We start from the raw sequence: 17,967 nt of genomic DNA, 5'->3' as shown, positions 1-17,967 counted from the left end.
GAGATATTGTACAGAGTTAGTCTCTCATACCTGAAGGGTGCATGGAGAGTGAAAAGTAAGAGAGTTTTATTTACCCAGCAGGCTTCCTGCCTCGCCAAGCAATTATGTCCGAAAGTGAGAAGTAATAGAGGGTACCAGCCACTCTTTATAGGGCTGGAAATGAAATAAAGTCTCAACTCGAAGCTAAACTGAGATTGAACATATCGAATGCAAGAGTAATACAATTCTCTTGCGAATGGAAAGAGCGAGTTTAAATTTCCAAAAAAATTTAATCTGTTCTTGGAAAAAGAAAGTAAATTATGAAGGAGAATGTGATTTTTTTCCTAGTTGATTAAAAAAATGTACCAATGCAGAGATTTATATTCAGTATCTTGTAATAACCTATAGTGGAATATAATCAGGAAAAAAATGACTGAATCACTAAGCTGGACACCTGAAACTAGCACGATATTGTAAATCAACTATACATCAATAAAAAATGTGCAAACCCAGTGCAAAGATGATTTTTGATTCCTCCTCCCATTAGCCGTGCAGGAAATGAAAGATAAATGGAATAGCAGCTTTTATAACCATATCTCTAACATGCGCCAGCCAGATTCTCTCGTTTGCTGCTCAGAGTTGCTGAGTTGGTTGCTGATTTTACTTTTATTTGTTTTCAGGTTCATGGGCTACATGTAGGCAAAGTGCTTCTTCATGGCTCATTCTTTGAAAAGCACTTGTTTAAAAGCACTGGCTCCCCAGACCCTGGGAACAATTTTTCTAATCTACTCAGATCAACATGTGTTCAGCTTGATAACATGGCTGCAGCCACTGAGATGAGCTTTGAAATGTGTCCTTTTAAGTGGTGAACCCAGCTCCATCCAGCACTGGTGACAACAGTTGATAGGAGAGGGGGCATTTAAACATTTTTACTTCCTTTTGTAAGTCTGGCTGGCGATGGAAGTGAAGGCGAGATGGTGCAGTCCTGAGCTCTGTGTCCTGTTATATTTTCCTCTTCCTGCCCAGTTGGAGCCCAGTCAGATGTTCCTGAAATCTGCCTAAATGGTTTCTTTAATGGCCAGTTCACCACCTAGTCATGGATCAGGAATGAAGGGAAGAAATCCAGCCATTACAACATGGAATTTCCTGCCTCCAGTGAGCCCAGTACATGCAGGTTGGGGGCAGCTGTTCTGGGGACCCCCTTGGGCAGGCCCCTGACCTCCAGACCCCAGGCCATCTGTGCAGTGAGCACTAGAAGCTGACTCATCCTCACGGCCCCACTGGGCACTGCAGACGTGCCAAAGCCATGGCTCTGACCTTTGTCACTGGGGCCCTGAGGCTTGAGTTTTCTCAAGAAGAGAACGAACATTCCCCCCAGCCTGCTTTTCCTCAGGCCTCACCCTTTTCTTCCCTGGCAGCTTTGACTGTGGGGAACCATACCAGGGCCGGAGGCGCACGCCAGCCCTGGGAAGGTTGGGCTTCAGGCTGAGAGTCTGAGCCCAGCCTTCCCTCCATTTGTCCTTCCCTCCATTTGTCCTTTCCTTCCTCAAGGGTTTTTACTGGGTTCTGGGACCGTGCTCCGTGTTGGGAGTATAGGGACCAGATACAGTTCTTCCTGTCATGGGGCTTGGAGGGGAGGGCACAATGGCATGCAGTGAACCCGATGCCAGGCAGCGTGGGTGGGTGTGGGAGCACGTGGTAGGGGTATGACTATGCCTGTGTGTCTGCTGGTGGGCTGTGGGAACACGCACTGCTAGGGTGTGCTCAGAGAAGGCTTTCTGGAGGACACGTCCAGGCTGCATCCCAAGGATGGCCGAGAGTTCCCCAAGGTGCCCTGGGAGAGGGGCTCAGGCTGGTTCTTGCGCTACCCAGGGTGCACTGGGGGAGATGGGGCTGAAGAGGTGGGCATGCAGGGTCTGGCTGCCCTGACTCACTAATTTAGACTTTACTCTGAATGCTCTGCTAAGCTATGCAAGTCCTGCATTCTTCCTTTTCCCAAAGTAAGTGAAAGAGAAGGAATTACCATAATTTTCTTGGGTTAAGGCAAAGAGGTGGGAGGAGGGAGGATGACGTTGGGCTGGAAGCCAGGTTGGCTCTCAGCTTGGCCGTGGTGGCTGCCTGCGCTGCTCCACCAGCCCTGCGGGAGGAATCCTAAGGGAGATGGGGCAGCGCTTGTGCCCCTGTCTCTGGAAGTCACTTTTATTCTCTCTTCTTTGCCCTTTGATTCTCCCATGTCATCAGAAGGAAGATAAGTGGGTCACACAGTTCATGCTAGGGAGACAGATCCAAGCATCACTGACACACCGTGGGATGTACAGATGGCTTCGGGAGTCCTTATCTTGGACTACCAAGGATGCCTTATCTCTGCCAGCCGGTGTCCTGTGAGGCTCCTCAGTTTAGACATCAATCAGTCACATCAGCACAGAAGGAAGGTGTGCCCTCAAATGCTAACGGGAAACGTAGAGGCTGGGAGAGCAGGCTCTTTGCAGTCGGGCGGCTCTATGTGCTAATCCTACCTTTGCTGTTCACTTTTCTGAGTGACCTTGGGAAAGTCCTCTAACATCTCTGAGCTTCTCTTCCCCTATTTGTTAAAAATGGGGATAACCTCACCCACCAAAGAGAATACTTGTAAGGGTGATGTTAAATGAGAAAACGCCTGGCACACAGCACAGTAGGTGCTGAACAACTGTTAATTTTGTGGATGAAAAATATTGCTAGCCATATCAGTAAACAAAGGATGCTGTGGCCATTAAGTCATCAGCTGCTACCGCTGCCCCTGACAGTGAGTGAAGGGAACTCAGGATGGAGACAAGCAGGCAGCCCAGCCTCTGCAGCCACCCCCAGGAGACTCAGGACGGGAAGGAACAGGACGCTGGCCCTAGATAGCTAAAGGTGCATATCAAAGGGGTGATTTCAATGAGCCCAGACTTTCGTACCTTCCCATGTATAGAAAAGCGCTACATTCCTTAACTTGAGATAAACCTGGCTTTCTTTAATTAACAGTAATCTTTTAATGTTCCAACCACCTGGTCTTTGTTGCAAAATCCCCTGTATATCCTGGCTCCTCCCTTGCCTCTTTGGAGCAGTCTCTTAGAACAATCTGAGAGGCTGCCTGCCCGGTTCGAGTCCTCAGAAAGTCTGCCGAATAAAACGCAACTTCTGGGTTGTGCAGTTTTTCAGTCAACAGGTTCCCTCCTTCAGCAAGTGTTTATGACCCTCTTCTAAGGACCACGCCTGTCTGTCTTGTCTCCCCTGTATACTCGGTGCACGTGAAATGGACCAAAGCGTTTCTAATATTTTTGAATTACCGGTCACTTTCTACCCTAAATGACAGCTGTTTAGAGCGATGTCTGTGTTTCTGACTGGACAGGAAGACCTTTGAGGAGGAATCTCGGTGCCCCGTGTCTTCCACGGCCCACAGCGCAGTGCCTGGCAGACGTAGTGGACGCTGAGTATACAGAGCAGGACTGAAGCACCAGGGGCGGCTCAGGCAGAAGGAGGTCCCTCCGGAAGTGCGGAGCTGCCGCTTGACGCTCCCTGGCAAGGCGCTGACTGCCGGCAAGTACCTGCAGCCAGCAACGCTGCCCAGCAGACAGTGGTCAGGCCAAAATCCCAGAGCCCTTTCTATTCTTGGAGCTATTAGAGTCGCTTTTGAGCTTAGAGACGTTATAAAGAGAGGGTTGAATGATCTGCTAATGGCTCCGATGGTTCTCTCCATCAAATGTGAAAGGTTGTCGGTGACCTGTTAGGTGTGTTAAATGACTTCCTCCCCAGATCCCTTCCACTCTTTGCTTCCTTGTGTTTGTTCTTTGTGTGGATTAGTGGGTCATTTTATGAGGTGGAGGAAGTGCTAATGAAGTTGAAATCATGGGTTTGCTCTCTCCAGGGTCAGCTGGTTTTACCCAGAGAGCAAAGTGTCCCTGCAGGACCTGAGCCAATGGCCCTCAGCATTGTGGTCACCTCACACAACTGTGTGTCATTTGCAAGACTGGATGAGGAAGTGTTGGTTATTCCCTGTGAGGCAGCTCAGACCACCAGTCCAGCCCCTCAGCAGCACTAGGAACCTGGTTCTCAGCCCCTTCCCTTTTGGGTGGTGGGCTGGCCATCTCATCTGCCAAGAGCAGTCTTTTGAAGTCAGTCTGATGAATGATGAATCCCGAGAACTGGAGTGGTGGAAATGCCAGCTCAGTTAGGAGGAAGCCTCCCACTGCCCTTCCATTCGCAGCCCGCAGCCAGCTGTTGGCATCACTCACATCGAGTGTCCTCTGTTTGGCAGATAGGATGAGGCAGACCTGACTAGGTGTGTAGATACACTTGCTAGACACAGCAAGAGAGATTATTTTAACACAGTTAAAAACATGGCTGTCATGCAAATGTAGGATGAGGATATGTCAAAGATTTATTAACTTGTTAATGAGAGAATCAGTAAGATGATTAATTTTGTTCAAAGAGCGTTTTGAAGAACTGGGTATTTATAGGAACTTAAAAAGCAGAATTTAGAATAAAATGGCTAGAATAATTCCTTCCTGGTGGGGTTTCATCCTTCCATCCTTCAGTGGACAACTGGTTGTTGTCCTGTGGAAAAGACCACCTTTGATTTTCTCCTTCTTACTAAACAGTAATCGTTTGCATCTTTACCCAACAGGATTTACAAGTTGATGTGCAACTTCAGAAAAGTCTAAACTTTTTGTTAATAGCAGAATCAAACAAAAGTGTATTCCCCGAGATCACTAATCTTCGGGGGAGGGGTGTTAAACACGGCCCCATAAAGTTGAAAGGACAGTGCATGCTCTTGGCCTTATATCCAAGTTCCAGATAATTCTTCATGTCTGAATTCAAGTCCATACTTAGCTAGCTGCTCATGTGGTGAGATGTGGGGCGAGTCAGTGGGTTTTTCCCTCACGTGGAAAATGAACAAATTGTGTGTACCCTAAAGGGGTATAAAAACTCTTTATAAACTGTTTAAAAGTCAGAGGTAATCTTCACTACAGTTTGTCTCTGTCTCGGAGGCTGCAAGAAATGGAGTGTTAAAATGAAAAATCTCAGTTCTGACCCTCTTCATGCTTGCTGACTGAGTATCTTTAGCAGCGGCCACTGACCTTTCTCTCTCTCTGAACTGACCCTCATCCCTGCTCTTCCTCCTCCCTGGAAGATCCCATCTGGGACAGTGGCTCACCTAGAGCCAGGGTCCACTCTTAGGAGATGCTCGTGCATGTTTGCAGTGTGGTTTAAGCCTCACAAACTCACATGTACATTTTATAAGGAAGCAACTCAGAGGCACCTGGGATGAGAGTCCCCTCAAATTAAAATAAGTTAGATTGAAAGATGATTGGATAAAGAAGATGGGGGGTATATACACAGTGGAATACTATTCAGCCCTTAAAAGGAATGAAATATTGCCATTTACAGCAATATGAATGAACCTAGAGATTATCATACTAAGTGAAGCAAGTCAGATGGGGAAAGAGAAATATCATATGATACCACTTATACGTGGAATCTAAAAAAATGATACAAATGAACTAGTTTACAAAACAGAAATAGACTCACAGTCATGGAAAACAAACTTATGGTTACCAAAGGGGAAAGGGGGTGAGGGATAAATTAGGATTTTGAGATTAACATACATACTACTATATATAAAACAGATAAACAACAAGGACCTACTGTGTAGCACAGGAAACTATACTCAGTATCTTGTAATAACCTATAATGGAAAAGAACTTGTAAAAGAATAGGTATTTATATGTATAACTGAAATCACTTTGCTGTACACCTGAAACTAACACAACATTGGAAACCTGCCATACTTGAATAAATAAAGAAAAGAAAGAAAAAAGTTAGAAAATAGAATGAAATTAGAAATTGACAGTACATTTTCACAAATACGAATGGTGGTGAATTCTTTCCTAGTGGGGTTTCATCCCTCCAGCTCTCATGTTTCTCTTAAGGTGGCTTGAAAATCTTATCCATCTACACTGGCCCCTTCAGCCAGCTCATTTCCTTTCTTTGCAAAGAATGCCTCTTGTTTCCTGAGCAGCAGACTGTGTGTGTGTGTGTGTGTGTGTGTGTGTGTGTGTGTGTGTGTGTGTGTGTGTGAGATAAAAGTTGCTCAGGCAAGTTTCTTACTTGATGTGCTGGTGTGAGGTCCTGTTTCTGCAGAACAAAGACTGAGGAGAAAACAAAACAGGCTTCCTGAGAATCCATTAGGACTCTGAGTGGAGAGTTTTCCTTTGTTAGGTCTGATATTCATCCTACAGCAACAAGAGTTCCATTTGAACAGGGTAACTGTGTATCTGCCAAGTGTCTTCTATCCCTGGTCATGTCTCTTTTCTCATTTAGGTATGCCTATCATGACAGGGGATTTGGTTTATCATTGTTTGGGGTTTTAACCACCCTGGATTTTAGGGCAGAAGAAGTGGGCTCACTGTGAATGAACTCTGGGACCTTGAGCAGGTCATAGCTTCCCTAAGTCTTGATTTTCTTACTGGAAGTTTGAGGAGGAAAAAAAAGATCATGAGTATAAAAATTTTGTATAAGAAAGCTTACACAAATGTAAGCCTAGCATCACTGGGCAAATGGCTCCCAAGCAATACTTTCGGGAACAGAGCTTGCTGGAATGAAGTTGGGCGTAGGGTGGAGGTTCAGAAAGGTCTGTCCTTGTCAGTACTTGTTTGATGATGGGGGAGAGGGAGAGGGTGAAGAAGGAGGGGAGGAGGAGAAGGAGGGACACGAAAGGCAAGAGGAAGAGGAGCAGCTTGTGCATTTCCAGGACTCTTGAAACTGAGGATGAGGCCAAACCAAAGACAAAGCCACGATTCCATGACATTCACATCCTGGATTTCAGTCTTGTTTGGCCTCACCCTTCCTTCCTCAGCACTCATTTGGTCTCCACATCCTGCCAGGTCTACCTGCTAAGTATGTCTAGAATCAGGCTCCTCTTTACCATTCTTGTAGCTGTCCCCACGCAGCCCCTTGCCTCCAACTGCAAAATTACAAAAGGCTTGTAATCCACATTTGGGTCCCCAGGCTCTGTCTCCTGTGCTGCTTTTTTGTCACCACCACCAGCAGTCACACAGCTGTGGCTCCTGATCATCTCTAAGATAAAATTCAAATACTTCCCAAGAATGGACAAAGTCCTTGTAATCTGCAAACCAGAGAGTTTGCCTTTTCAGATCTCCTCTATTTTTTTTTTAATCTTCCTACAATCCAAGCTTCTTGCAATCTGTCATCTTCACAATGCCTCGGCTTAAGCTGTTCCTTCTAGAAATCTGGAAAAGAAATTCTGGAATGCTTTCCCCACACCTGTCAGCCTGGAAGACTTCCCTAAACTGGAAAACTCACTTCCATAACCCCTCCTTGATGCCCCCTCCCCAAATACCTTAAGCCTCTTTACATGCTTACTTGCCCACTGGGTCTTAAAGTTCTATGTGTCATTTACTTTCAAGTCCTGGCAGCTTGCACGGGCCTGGTGCGTAGCTCTGTGAATATTGGTTGGATGACTGAAAAGTGAATTCATCTCAACCAAAGTGGAGATTTTCTCTGAAGCATCTATTTCTCTGGATGAGTCTTTGGCCCTTCTCAAAGGGTCACCATGAGCTTTTCTGGGCACTGAGTGGTCGGATGGGGTCACCAGCAGTGACGTTCTGCACTATAGCTGGCCTGCCTGCTATGGGGGTTGCCATGGAAACGTGGCTCCACTGGGTGGAAGCTGTGCTCAGTGCACTCTGCCACTTTTGCAGGTAACTCACCAGCTATGGGGCTGCTGGACTCCACCAGTGGTGCAGGACTGAGACAGGAGGGAAGGGGACAGGGCTTACCCATTAAAAGAATGATACAGCAGTTAGCACCAAGATAGTGGAAGATCCAACTCCCAGTAGACCCACAGCTTCATTATACACTCATTGTAATATATTAGCATGGTAAATGACACACTGACAGGCGCCATAACCATAAACAATCAAAAAGTGATCAGTGGTCCAATTCCTGGAAATCCCCACCTCTTCCCCTAAAGTAGTTGGAATAATCCTCCTGCTTGTTAGCATATGAAGTTACTGAGCCCATGAAAACTAATCACCCCTACACCCGGTGTCCGATCTCACTTTCTTATAGGACCCCATGTTCCGAGGCTGCTGCCTGTCACCTCTTGCCTCTCAAGATGGCCCACATTCTGCCTATAGAGAGTGTGTCTACTTTTACTTTAAAACGCTCCCTACGTCTGGTGTCCCCTCTGGCCTTCTGAGTTGGCCTGCACTCTGTGGAGTGTGCATCTCTGAATAAATCTACTTTCACTCAACTATGGCTCACTCTTGAATTCCTTCCTGTGCGAAACCAAGGACCCTCACTTGGCAATGTGCGTCCCAGGCACTTGCCTGAGACCTGGGACATGGCCATCCTCTTACACCCCATTTTTCCTGTATCAAGACCACTGCCTAGGTGTCCTGAAGGTCACTATGACTGTGTAAGCCATAGTACCAGGCTCTCTGGCATGAGCCACAGAGTACAGGGGAACTGTCTTTTGATTAGGACTTTGGGAAGAAGTGACTGAATTATAAGTGAAGCCTACATGTGGAGGTGTGTGGTCTGTAAACAAGGGTGTGCTTTTTGCAGGATCCTCTGTATAAGGAGATACTTAAAAAAATGCCGGTTCCTTGAGTCACACTCATACATCACTAGAAATTCATAATAATTAAGCTGCCATTGAGGTATGCTAGAATAAATATCTAATTTAGAGGCAGAAACGTCCAGTTTCAGCGTTGACTTTAACTTGGTGAAATGAATTTTCATGGCAGCCACCAGGGGGCACTAGTTTAAAAACATAGGTTCCCTGGTTTCACACCCCACCCCAAAGATTCTGAGGAAATAAGTCTGGGGTGGGGCCCAAAAGTCTGCATTTTTATCAGACTCTCTCAGAGAATGATTCAGATCTGAACCTCAGTTTTCTTATCTTTAGGATGAGAATAATAATAACTTGATTACTTTCGACCCTCCCAGCGACTTTAGAGTTTTGTGAATGTTAGATGAGGTAATATAAGGGGAAAAACTAAAATTTATAAAGTGCTACACAGATACTATCTTTTGATCCTATCTGACACACAACACAGGAACAAGGCGGTCTGTGTGTAACAGTACTCTCCCTCTCCTTTTCTGGAAATCGTCACTAAGGAAATTCAAACACCGAGGTGATGATACAAGTGGAATAGTGTGTTCTTGTGAAGAGTTTTCAAAGAATTATTAGGCTCATAAAAAGTCTATCAGGTACCCACTGTTACTACTTAGAAAATATGATGGAGAATATCCTTTTCACATTAACAACAAAAACTCTAAAGTGTCTAGTAATGAGAAGAATAATAAAAAAAGCACTTTGCTGAAATTCATAGAAGATGATGAATGGAGAAACAGCTCATGGTCTTGATTGGGAAGCTCTCATGTTAGATGTCCCGAATTTAATATGTTTAAAGTAATTCCAATAGGCTTTTGGAATTGAATTGAATGACAAAGTGATTATAGCAGTTATATTCAGAATTTAGCTCGTGAGAATAGCTAATAATTTTAAAAGAACGACAGGATAACTGAGCTAATGCATGTTCACATGTACTGTAAAGTTATCAAGGCGATATAGCATCGGTACAAGAATCAGTGAACCAGAGCAGGCATCTCAGCCACTGAACTTGCGCTGCATACGTAAGGATTTGGTATGTGATAAGTGGCAATGGGGAAGGGCGCAGTATTCAGTATATGGTATGTGGATAGTTGGTTACTCTTTGGAAAGGAAAAAAGGACTCAACATGTAAAAGCAAATGAAGAGAACCATAAAGAAAATGACTGATACATTTGACTTTTATAAAGTCACGTATGTTCACATATATTGTGAAAAATGGTCACAATATATGAGAGTCAAGAAGGTTATTATCTCTGATGCATAAGGGTGCTTTCTGGCTAATAAGAATAATAATTACTCCAAAAGAAAACGAAAAAGAAATATAGACAATTTACAAATAAAGGGCGAGTGAATATTAGAGTAAAAAAAAAATCAAATTAAACAAGATGCCATCTTTGGCCTGCCAAATTGGCAAAGATGAAGAGCATGGTACCCAGGGCTGGTGAACACATGACGATGAAGCACTCACATGCTGCTGGAGAAAACATACATTGGTTCAAGTTTCCTGGCAAGTCACTTGGCAATATAGATCAAAAGCCTAACCAGGGTCTGTCACTCAGCAATGCATCCCCAGGAACAATCATACAAGTGTTTGCAATAGCTAACAATTGGAAACAACCTAAATGTTCCATAATTGGGGGGACTGGCCCTCATCAGTCCTCATTATGGAACGGCCTTACAAATGGAACCTTTTGAAGAATGTTGAGGTAAAATAGTTAAGATATAATGTCTGGAGAGTAGGAGATAAAATTCTCCATTGCATATGTAAAAATATTTATAGAAAACACTTATTTTTTTCCTTACTTGGTTCCATGAGCATGTAAATCAGAAAAGATAGTCGAGTGCTCAACAATTTTGGTTATTTTGTTGTCATCATTACTGTTGTATATGGATTGGAGTCAGTGTCATCTAAGTTGTCTCCCATCACTTGTGTTCTACCGTTTCTTCTTGATTCACTCTCTGATTTTGTCTTGGGCTTATCGAGATTTATTTTAAGCTGTGGGACCAAGCTTATATTTTCACGAGGAGAAACGTGATGAATAAGTCTACTGCAGTGGAGGTTTATGAACTGTGCATCACAGAGCAACTCGTCTTTTTCCGAGAATTATGGTGAAACACTAATACTCTACCTATACGTGCATTCTGAAGGTACCGAGAAAATATTTTGCATTTGAGAATGTTGGAATCTGCCAAGGGTATTCGTTGTAAACCGAAAGAAGTATATGAGCTGTAAAGACAACAACAGTAAATTGGTTCTAAATATAGCCCTTTATTGACCATATCTAGGCATAGTGAAATAAACTAGTCAAGTGAATATTTAGTGTTTGTTTCTGCTCCCAATAACTTCTTTTCCAAAGTATTACGAGATAATTTGGAGAACATTAAGCGCTTTTTCTGTTATGGTTGTTCTAAATTATATTTGCTCATCTGCCTCTTTGTTATTCAGGGTCCAAGAATTCTATGTATTTGTGTTTTTTTCCCCCTTTATTTCATTTATCTTAGTGTAATATGGGATTCTTTTCAGGTAGAAATTTTATTTTTTAGTTCTTAAGAATTGTCAAGAAATATTAATAGTTGCTCATTAATTATGGTCAAAGGAGGATCTATGTGTGACAATTTGAGATAAAACAGTTCTTGGATCTTTTCTGTAATGATATCTAAGAGACTATCTTATAACTTTATTATTTTCTCAGAGTTTGCATGCAGTAACATCTACCACTTTTATGTCCCTGCTCACATGTTTTTCTCCAATTGTTTTTCTTCAAACCATCTAAAAATAAAAAGTATAATTTTGGAGATGCTTATCAGCAGTGTCACGTTCATGGCTAGTCAGTTCTATTAAGGAGGGGTCCATAGCCAGTAAAGGGATGTCCTGAATGCCAGGTACCCTCAGACCGCACGGTATGCCTGTCACCCAAAGCTGGAAAGAGGCTTTGTGCAATGCGTGGCACCTGAGCTCGACTGGTTCAGTGGATTAGCACTCTGAGGCTTTGAATTCTTATTCTTGGTTTTGCTGATGCTTTTCTGTCAGGTTTTACAAGGTACAATTAATTTAGTAGAATTTCTGTGCATTTTCAAGTATTTAAGAAATGCAAGAAATAAAAGGGGAACCATATGGTATGGTCTCAGTGTGGTTTCATATTCAAGGACACACAACACTGACAACCCAAAGTCCTCATTAACCATTCTGACCTTAAGTGAAAGATAAAGACACCAAAGGGGGATTCAAATTATAAACCATAGTACAGCTTCTTAAACTCATCTTCTTCTCAGTATTTTTCCTAGTCTGCCACAGCCTTGAAGGCTTATCTCTCCCCTCCTTTCATCACCAGCACACCTTCCATGAATATTTTAGTCTCCTTTCTGCCAACACAAGAAAGCCAAGACTTGACTGGCGTTCTCCTTTGGAGGAGAGCTGAATAGCCAAAGGCACTTTCTCTCCCCATAAGAAGGGGGAGGGAAGGATAGTGGGAGCTCTCTGACTGGTGGCTTCTCTGTCCTTCCCTCATTCTGACCTATGACTCTCCAAGTGGGAAAACCCACACTTGCTCTGAAGGATTCTTAAACTCCTGATTTGAGCAGGCTGGGTCAGGAAAGACATATGGGCCTGGGCTGGGTTCTTGAGTGGCTAGCTGTCAGGGGTGCCTCGGGTGGGGTGGAGGGAGGGCTGGCAAAGAAATCCTTGTCACTTCTGTCTGGCCTGTTCTTTTCTGGATGGAATCAAGCAGTACTGAGTCCTGTCTTCCCTGAGGGTGCTGATAAAGGGACAAAGGTAGATGGGGGACATTGCACAAGACCAAAGTGTTGACGTGGGCAGGGAGGCCTCACCAACACGTGTCTGTTACCTTTGCTGCAGCTCTGCTGCCCCACCTTGTGCTGCTGTGCCTCTTCCTCTCCTCCCATTATGAATTTCTAATAAGGGCTGTGACGGTTAATTTCATAAGTCAATTTAACTGCACCATGGACTGCCTAGATATTTGGTCAGACTTTATTCTGGGGGTTTCTGTGGGGGTGTTTTTGGATACAATTAGTATTTTAATCAGTAAAGCAGATTGTCCTCCATAATGTGGGTGGACCTCATCTAACCACTCAAAGGCCCAAATAGAATGAAAAGACTCACCTTCCCCTGAGTCACAGGGAATTCTCCAACACACTGCCCTTGGGCTCCATCTGTACCGTTGGCTTTCCTGGGTCTTAAGCCTGCTGGTCCACACTGCAGATATGGAATTCCCAGTCTCTGTCATCACCCAAGCCAATTCCATTTAATAAATCTCTTTCTCTATCCTATTGTTTCTGTTTCTCTGGAGAACTCTGTCTAGTACAAGGGCTATCTGGTAGGACTGCACAGTCTGGTCTACAAGCTCTCAGCTAGATGGTGAGTGTCTAGCATAGAGTATGGCTGTCCATAGCGATTTACAAAGGGACAATAAATAAAAGGATACTTTTAGTGACAGGGTTTCTTAGGTGACAACGGACGCTAGTGCCAATTGGTATATAGTGTGGCAGGTGAGGGACACAGAGCATGTACTCTAGAAGCATGAGGTTGATTAAAAAATGTACTAAGATGATTTGCTAAGGGCTTGGCCATTGGTGAATGGCTCAGAGCACCCCTCTGTTAATGGCAGAAGAGGCATTCTTGGTGAAGGCAAGGCAGGAGCTACAGCTCCAAAACAGAGATGGAAGGGACAGATATGGAGTGGGTGGCCCGTCAACTGAGTGTGAGACGGGGAGAGAGCAGAGCGGGGGCTGTTTTCATTCCATGCTGCCACCACGAGGTGCCTCTGAATCATGAGGGTGGTGGTTAAGGATGAGGAGGTGAGATTGGGTGGTAATGTGGTTCTCATTAATGTGCAGATTCTGATTCAATTGGTCTGGGTGAGGCTTAAGAATCTAGATTTCTAGTAAGCTTCTAGGTGGTGCTCTTGCTTCTGGTGTGCAGGTCACTCTTCAAGTGACAAGGCTGTTATCCCTACCGTAAATGTGGTTTATTTGAGCCCTACAGGTGGTTGCCAGGTACAGAGGGGAAATATACCCCACAGAGGAGATGCAGAAAGGACACTGGCTGTGGACAGCGGCTGGAGTACCACTCTCACCTGCCCACAGAAATCAAGGGAGTGGGGCGTGATCACCTTGTCGGTCCTGCAAAAGAGCCCAGGGCGTCTGCCGTGGGGGAAGCCTCTGACTGGCTGCCAGTTTCATTGGTGGGGATTTGAGGCATGGAAGGAACTGCAGCCAAAAAAAGAGGACTGAAAAAGGATGAAATTATAAACAAGTAATCTTGAGGCTTGGAAAATTCTGTCTCACTCCCCTGGGTCATTACTGAGGGGAAATTGACCTCAAAATGTGAGCACATGGGTGAAGGAGGGAGGCGAGTGATGTGGGCAAATTAAACCATGAAAAGGGCTGATTTTCTCAGTCACTTATTTCAATATTTCAGTAGATTGTACCCAGCAGTTTGAGTATAATAAAAATCAATGTGCTTTCTTCTATATGGGGTTTCTGAGTGTCTTTGTGAAGTTCTGTGATCTAATTTGAAAAAGCGTGTTTCTGGACCTGTGGAGGTACCTGCTACTGCTGTCTGTCTGACTGTCCACTGTAAGGGCCTGTGTGGGCATGGCTTCAGGGTCAGCTGGCGAAGTCAGACAAATTTACCTTCTCTGGGTGAGCTCCCCTCACCCTGCTTCCTCTTCCCTGGCCTAGTAATTGGTGTCGTTCTTTCCTCTTCTTCTTTATCAAAATCTGTCCTCTTTTCTTTTCCTCCCAGGTCACTGAGGTTCTACAAATGATTAATAACTGACTAGACTGTGAACTCTGTATAGGAAGAGAAGAACTTCTAGGGCCCAGAAGAGTGTCTTGAAGGTAATTGGTGTTTGATAAATGGGTATTTGTTGAGTAAATGAATAGTTTAAAGTCTGCCCCCCCGCCCCCAGCAAGAGGGTATACATTTTAGGGAGGATCACGTCAAACCAATGTTTCTCTAATAGGGATCTTGGGAGCATCTGGTGTCCTGGAGGGACGTTTGTGTGAGACTTGTAGCCTTCCTAGCACTCAGAAAATCACAGCAGGAGGTCCTGGTGATCCTTTCTAGGGTGGATGACAGAGACATAATTGTTGAATTGAAACTGATCAATTCCAGGAAACAAGGAAAGCTATTGAACCCATGGCTTGGGCACACTCCAAGACAGACAGTGATGGAGTGTTTGGCTAGTTCCCAGCACTGACAGTTGAGACAACTCTGATCCAGGCTTGTGGCAGCTTTTGAGGCTGTCAGTTTCATAGTCTGGAGTGCAGAGCAGCCCAAGCCCTTGACCCTAGTCTCTGCCAGGGACTGGCTCTGCCATCACCCCAACCACCGGGCTGCCCGGGAGCCCTGTGCGGGAGATGCTGGGCTGCCGACTCAGCTCCCAAAAGTGACCCCCAGTTAAGAAGTGTAGAGAAAAATAGCAAAGTTCACCTGCTAATTACGTTACAGATTTAAAAATATATATATAATTGATGAGTGTAAATGAACATTAACCATATTTCCTGAGACAAATTGAAACAGTTTTTTTTTTTTTTTTTTTTTTTTTTTAATCATCGCATTGGCTGGCCCTTCAACAGTCAGCAAAGAGTTTTCTCTTTTAGACTTTGGTCTGAGGATCAGGTCTTCTGGCTCTTGGTTAGGCAGGGCATTTGTAACTAGCTGTTTCTGTATATGATCTCAGGAAGAGTGAGAAAGGAATAGCCTTATAAATCGGTAAGTGCTGACCTGCCTAAAAACAGAAATGCCTGGAGGAAAGCAGAGATAAGCAAGGAGTGGGCAGTGTTCTAAACCAGTGAAAGAAAATACTAAACAAATAATTCAAAACACTGTCTGAAACCTACGTGCTTTTGAAATTTTCAGGTGAGGGTACTGTTGGCATGTGAAGGAATTAGGAATTGGAACTCCCAGACAAACGATGCATCTACTGAACAACAAGCATCCATTCACAAACATGCAACTATTGAATGCCCCCCCACCCCGCATGGCACTACGCTGGGTTCCCAAAGGCTTTCACCTTGAGAATTACAGAGGCATTGACCTTTTGGGGCTTATAAGTAAGTATACATGTAAGAGAGTAAGGGAAGGCAAGAGGAATGAACTAGATATATATGTAATACAGAGCTAGCAGCAGGGCTAGAAAAGTTGTCTAAAAATCCAGGCAAATCCTTCTTGAACAATTATGGAGAATTTCCTTATTTCTGTGTTAAATGTGATCCCATCTTCATGTTCCTGTTTTTAAGAGATGCTTTTTATCCCATCTTTATGTTGCAGTTGCATTTCTGGGAGTAGGAGTGGAGGAGTGAAGAGAGGTTGGAAAGCTCTAGGAGCTGGGGGGTGGAGAGGGTTTAGGGGACCACGGAGAGAATGGTGAATTCCAGGCAGGAGGAATAACAAAATAATTTCTTTCATCACAGCTGCATGCTAGAGGGCTATTAATTAGGAAGCAGTGATGTTTCTCTTAGGGTTAAAAGCATCTGAAGAATATCCCTGGACTACTTTTCTAGGGTGAAAAAGTGCTTTATATCACATCCATGGACTGAACTGTTGAAATACATGAACTGGTTTGAATGGATGGTACCAGATGCTGGAGACAGTTCTTTGCTATGGTTTGAAGCACATCCCGAATTCATACCTTGGGATGTCCACAGACACCTATCTATTTAGAGTAACAATGGTAGGCAGATAATGGTCCCCCAAAGATGCCCACCTCCTAATCCCCAAAACCTGTGAATATGTTACCTTATATATGGCAGAAGAGACTTTGTAGATGAGATTAAGTGAAAGATTTTGAGTTGGGGAGATCCTGGATTACCTGGTGGGCTCGATGTAGTCACAAGAGTCCCTATAAGGGACAGAGAGTGGCAGGAGAGTCAGTCAGAGAAGGAGATGTCAGAATGGAAACAGAGGTTGGAGCGATGAGAAGGGGACCTTGAACCAAGAAATGAGGGCAGCCTCTAGAGGCTGGAAAAGGCAAGGAATGGATTCTCCCCTGAAGCCCATAGGAACGCAGCTCTGTGGACACCTTGATTGGAGCTTAGTGAGATAAGTTTCTAGAGGTCAGAAATAAGGTGATAAGATATTAAGCTTTTGGTAATTTGTTACAGAGGCAATAGGCAACTAATACAGTAACTTCATTATAAAATATCTACTAGCTGAAATAAATGTTATAAAGTCAATAATATTTGGCAGAGAGAAAGCATCCTTGCCCTTGACTTTCTGTTCCCATGTGACAGGCATCACTTAGAGTTAACACTCTTGGCCTGACTGCCCCCAGGGGAGTGGAGAGAATGCCCTGATTGGTATATCTGAGAACATACTGGGCGGGCACTGCTCAGCCCTTCCTTTCCTTTTGAGCTCTGTCTGCCAGAGAGGTGAAAGCTCTGTTTCTCTCCTCTCTCTCTGCCCCACCCGCTCCATACGCCTTTATTTTTCCAGTGCTGTTTGTGATGGGTTATGTGCTTAAACCCATTCTGGTCTCTCTCAGTTTGCCTCCTTCTTGTTTCCCTCTAGTGGAAAAAAAGGGTGTCCCTTATTGAAACCCTTGAAACATAACTCATCACATACTCTTTCTCTTTTCATTGAATAAGTTGTTTTTCATTATTTAATTTATTTACACTGTCTTGCTTACTTCCAGAGAGTATTTAAGATAGTTTACAAACACATTATAATTAAAATGAAGAGCAGAGGGAAAATGAAAGAATGACTGATTAGATTAAACTGGAACAAGGTTAGGATGCAAAATGCATCTCACCAGCATCTGTTCTGGAGCTGACAAGGGATAGGGTTGGGGACGGTTACAAATTTGGCTCTAAACTTCTTATAAGTCAAAGCAAAGAGGGAAGCTTAACTGGTTAATGATTAATAGAATCATTATAGAATCAAAATAGAATGATCTATGGAATATGGTAGCAAAACACCAACTGGTTACTCAAGAGAACCATACTGTTCCTAGAACTGAAACTGGAAAAACTCTCGTATGGCTCTTTGTAAAGAGAACACTTAATCTTATGTAGTGAACAGGACTCTAAACATCATCTTGAGTAAATATGGCTGTACTTACCTTGATAAGCTATTTTAAAAATAATATCCTTCAGTGTAAGTGGATGGTACAATAAAATACACTTCCTTCATTTACACTGAGCAAGGCAAACACTGTGTGTGTAGTGGGAAGAGATCATGAGTATGTGTGTGTGTGTGTGTACAGAGCATTCTAGGCAGAGGGAACAACACACACAGGGGCTCTGGGATGGAAAAGATGGAGGAAATCGGTCAGTGTGGCTGACGTGTCATGAATGATGGGAGT

General features: G+C 44.0%; 1 protein-coding gene across 1 annotated transcript in view; it reads right to left on the bottom strand.

The window, feature by feature from the left end:
- The window catches only part of RHOJ (ras homolog family member J), a 76,878-nt gene that overhangs the window by 22,693 nt on the left and 36,218 nt on the right, over positions 1-17,967 (bottom strand). The window lies entirely within an intron of this gene.

This window comes from Camelus ferus, chromosome 6 (genome assembly GCF_009834535.1).
Source record: "Camelus ferus isolate YT-003-E chromosome 6, BCGSAC_Cfer_1.0, whole genome shotgun sequence".
Taxonomy (NCBI): domain Eukaryota; kingdom Metazoa; phylum Chordata; class Mammalia; order Artiodactyla; family Camelidae; genus Camelus; species Camelus ferus.
The sequence above is the reverse complement of the archived record's forward strand: the minus strand, read 5'-3'. Positions and strand labels throughout refer to the sequence as shown.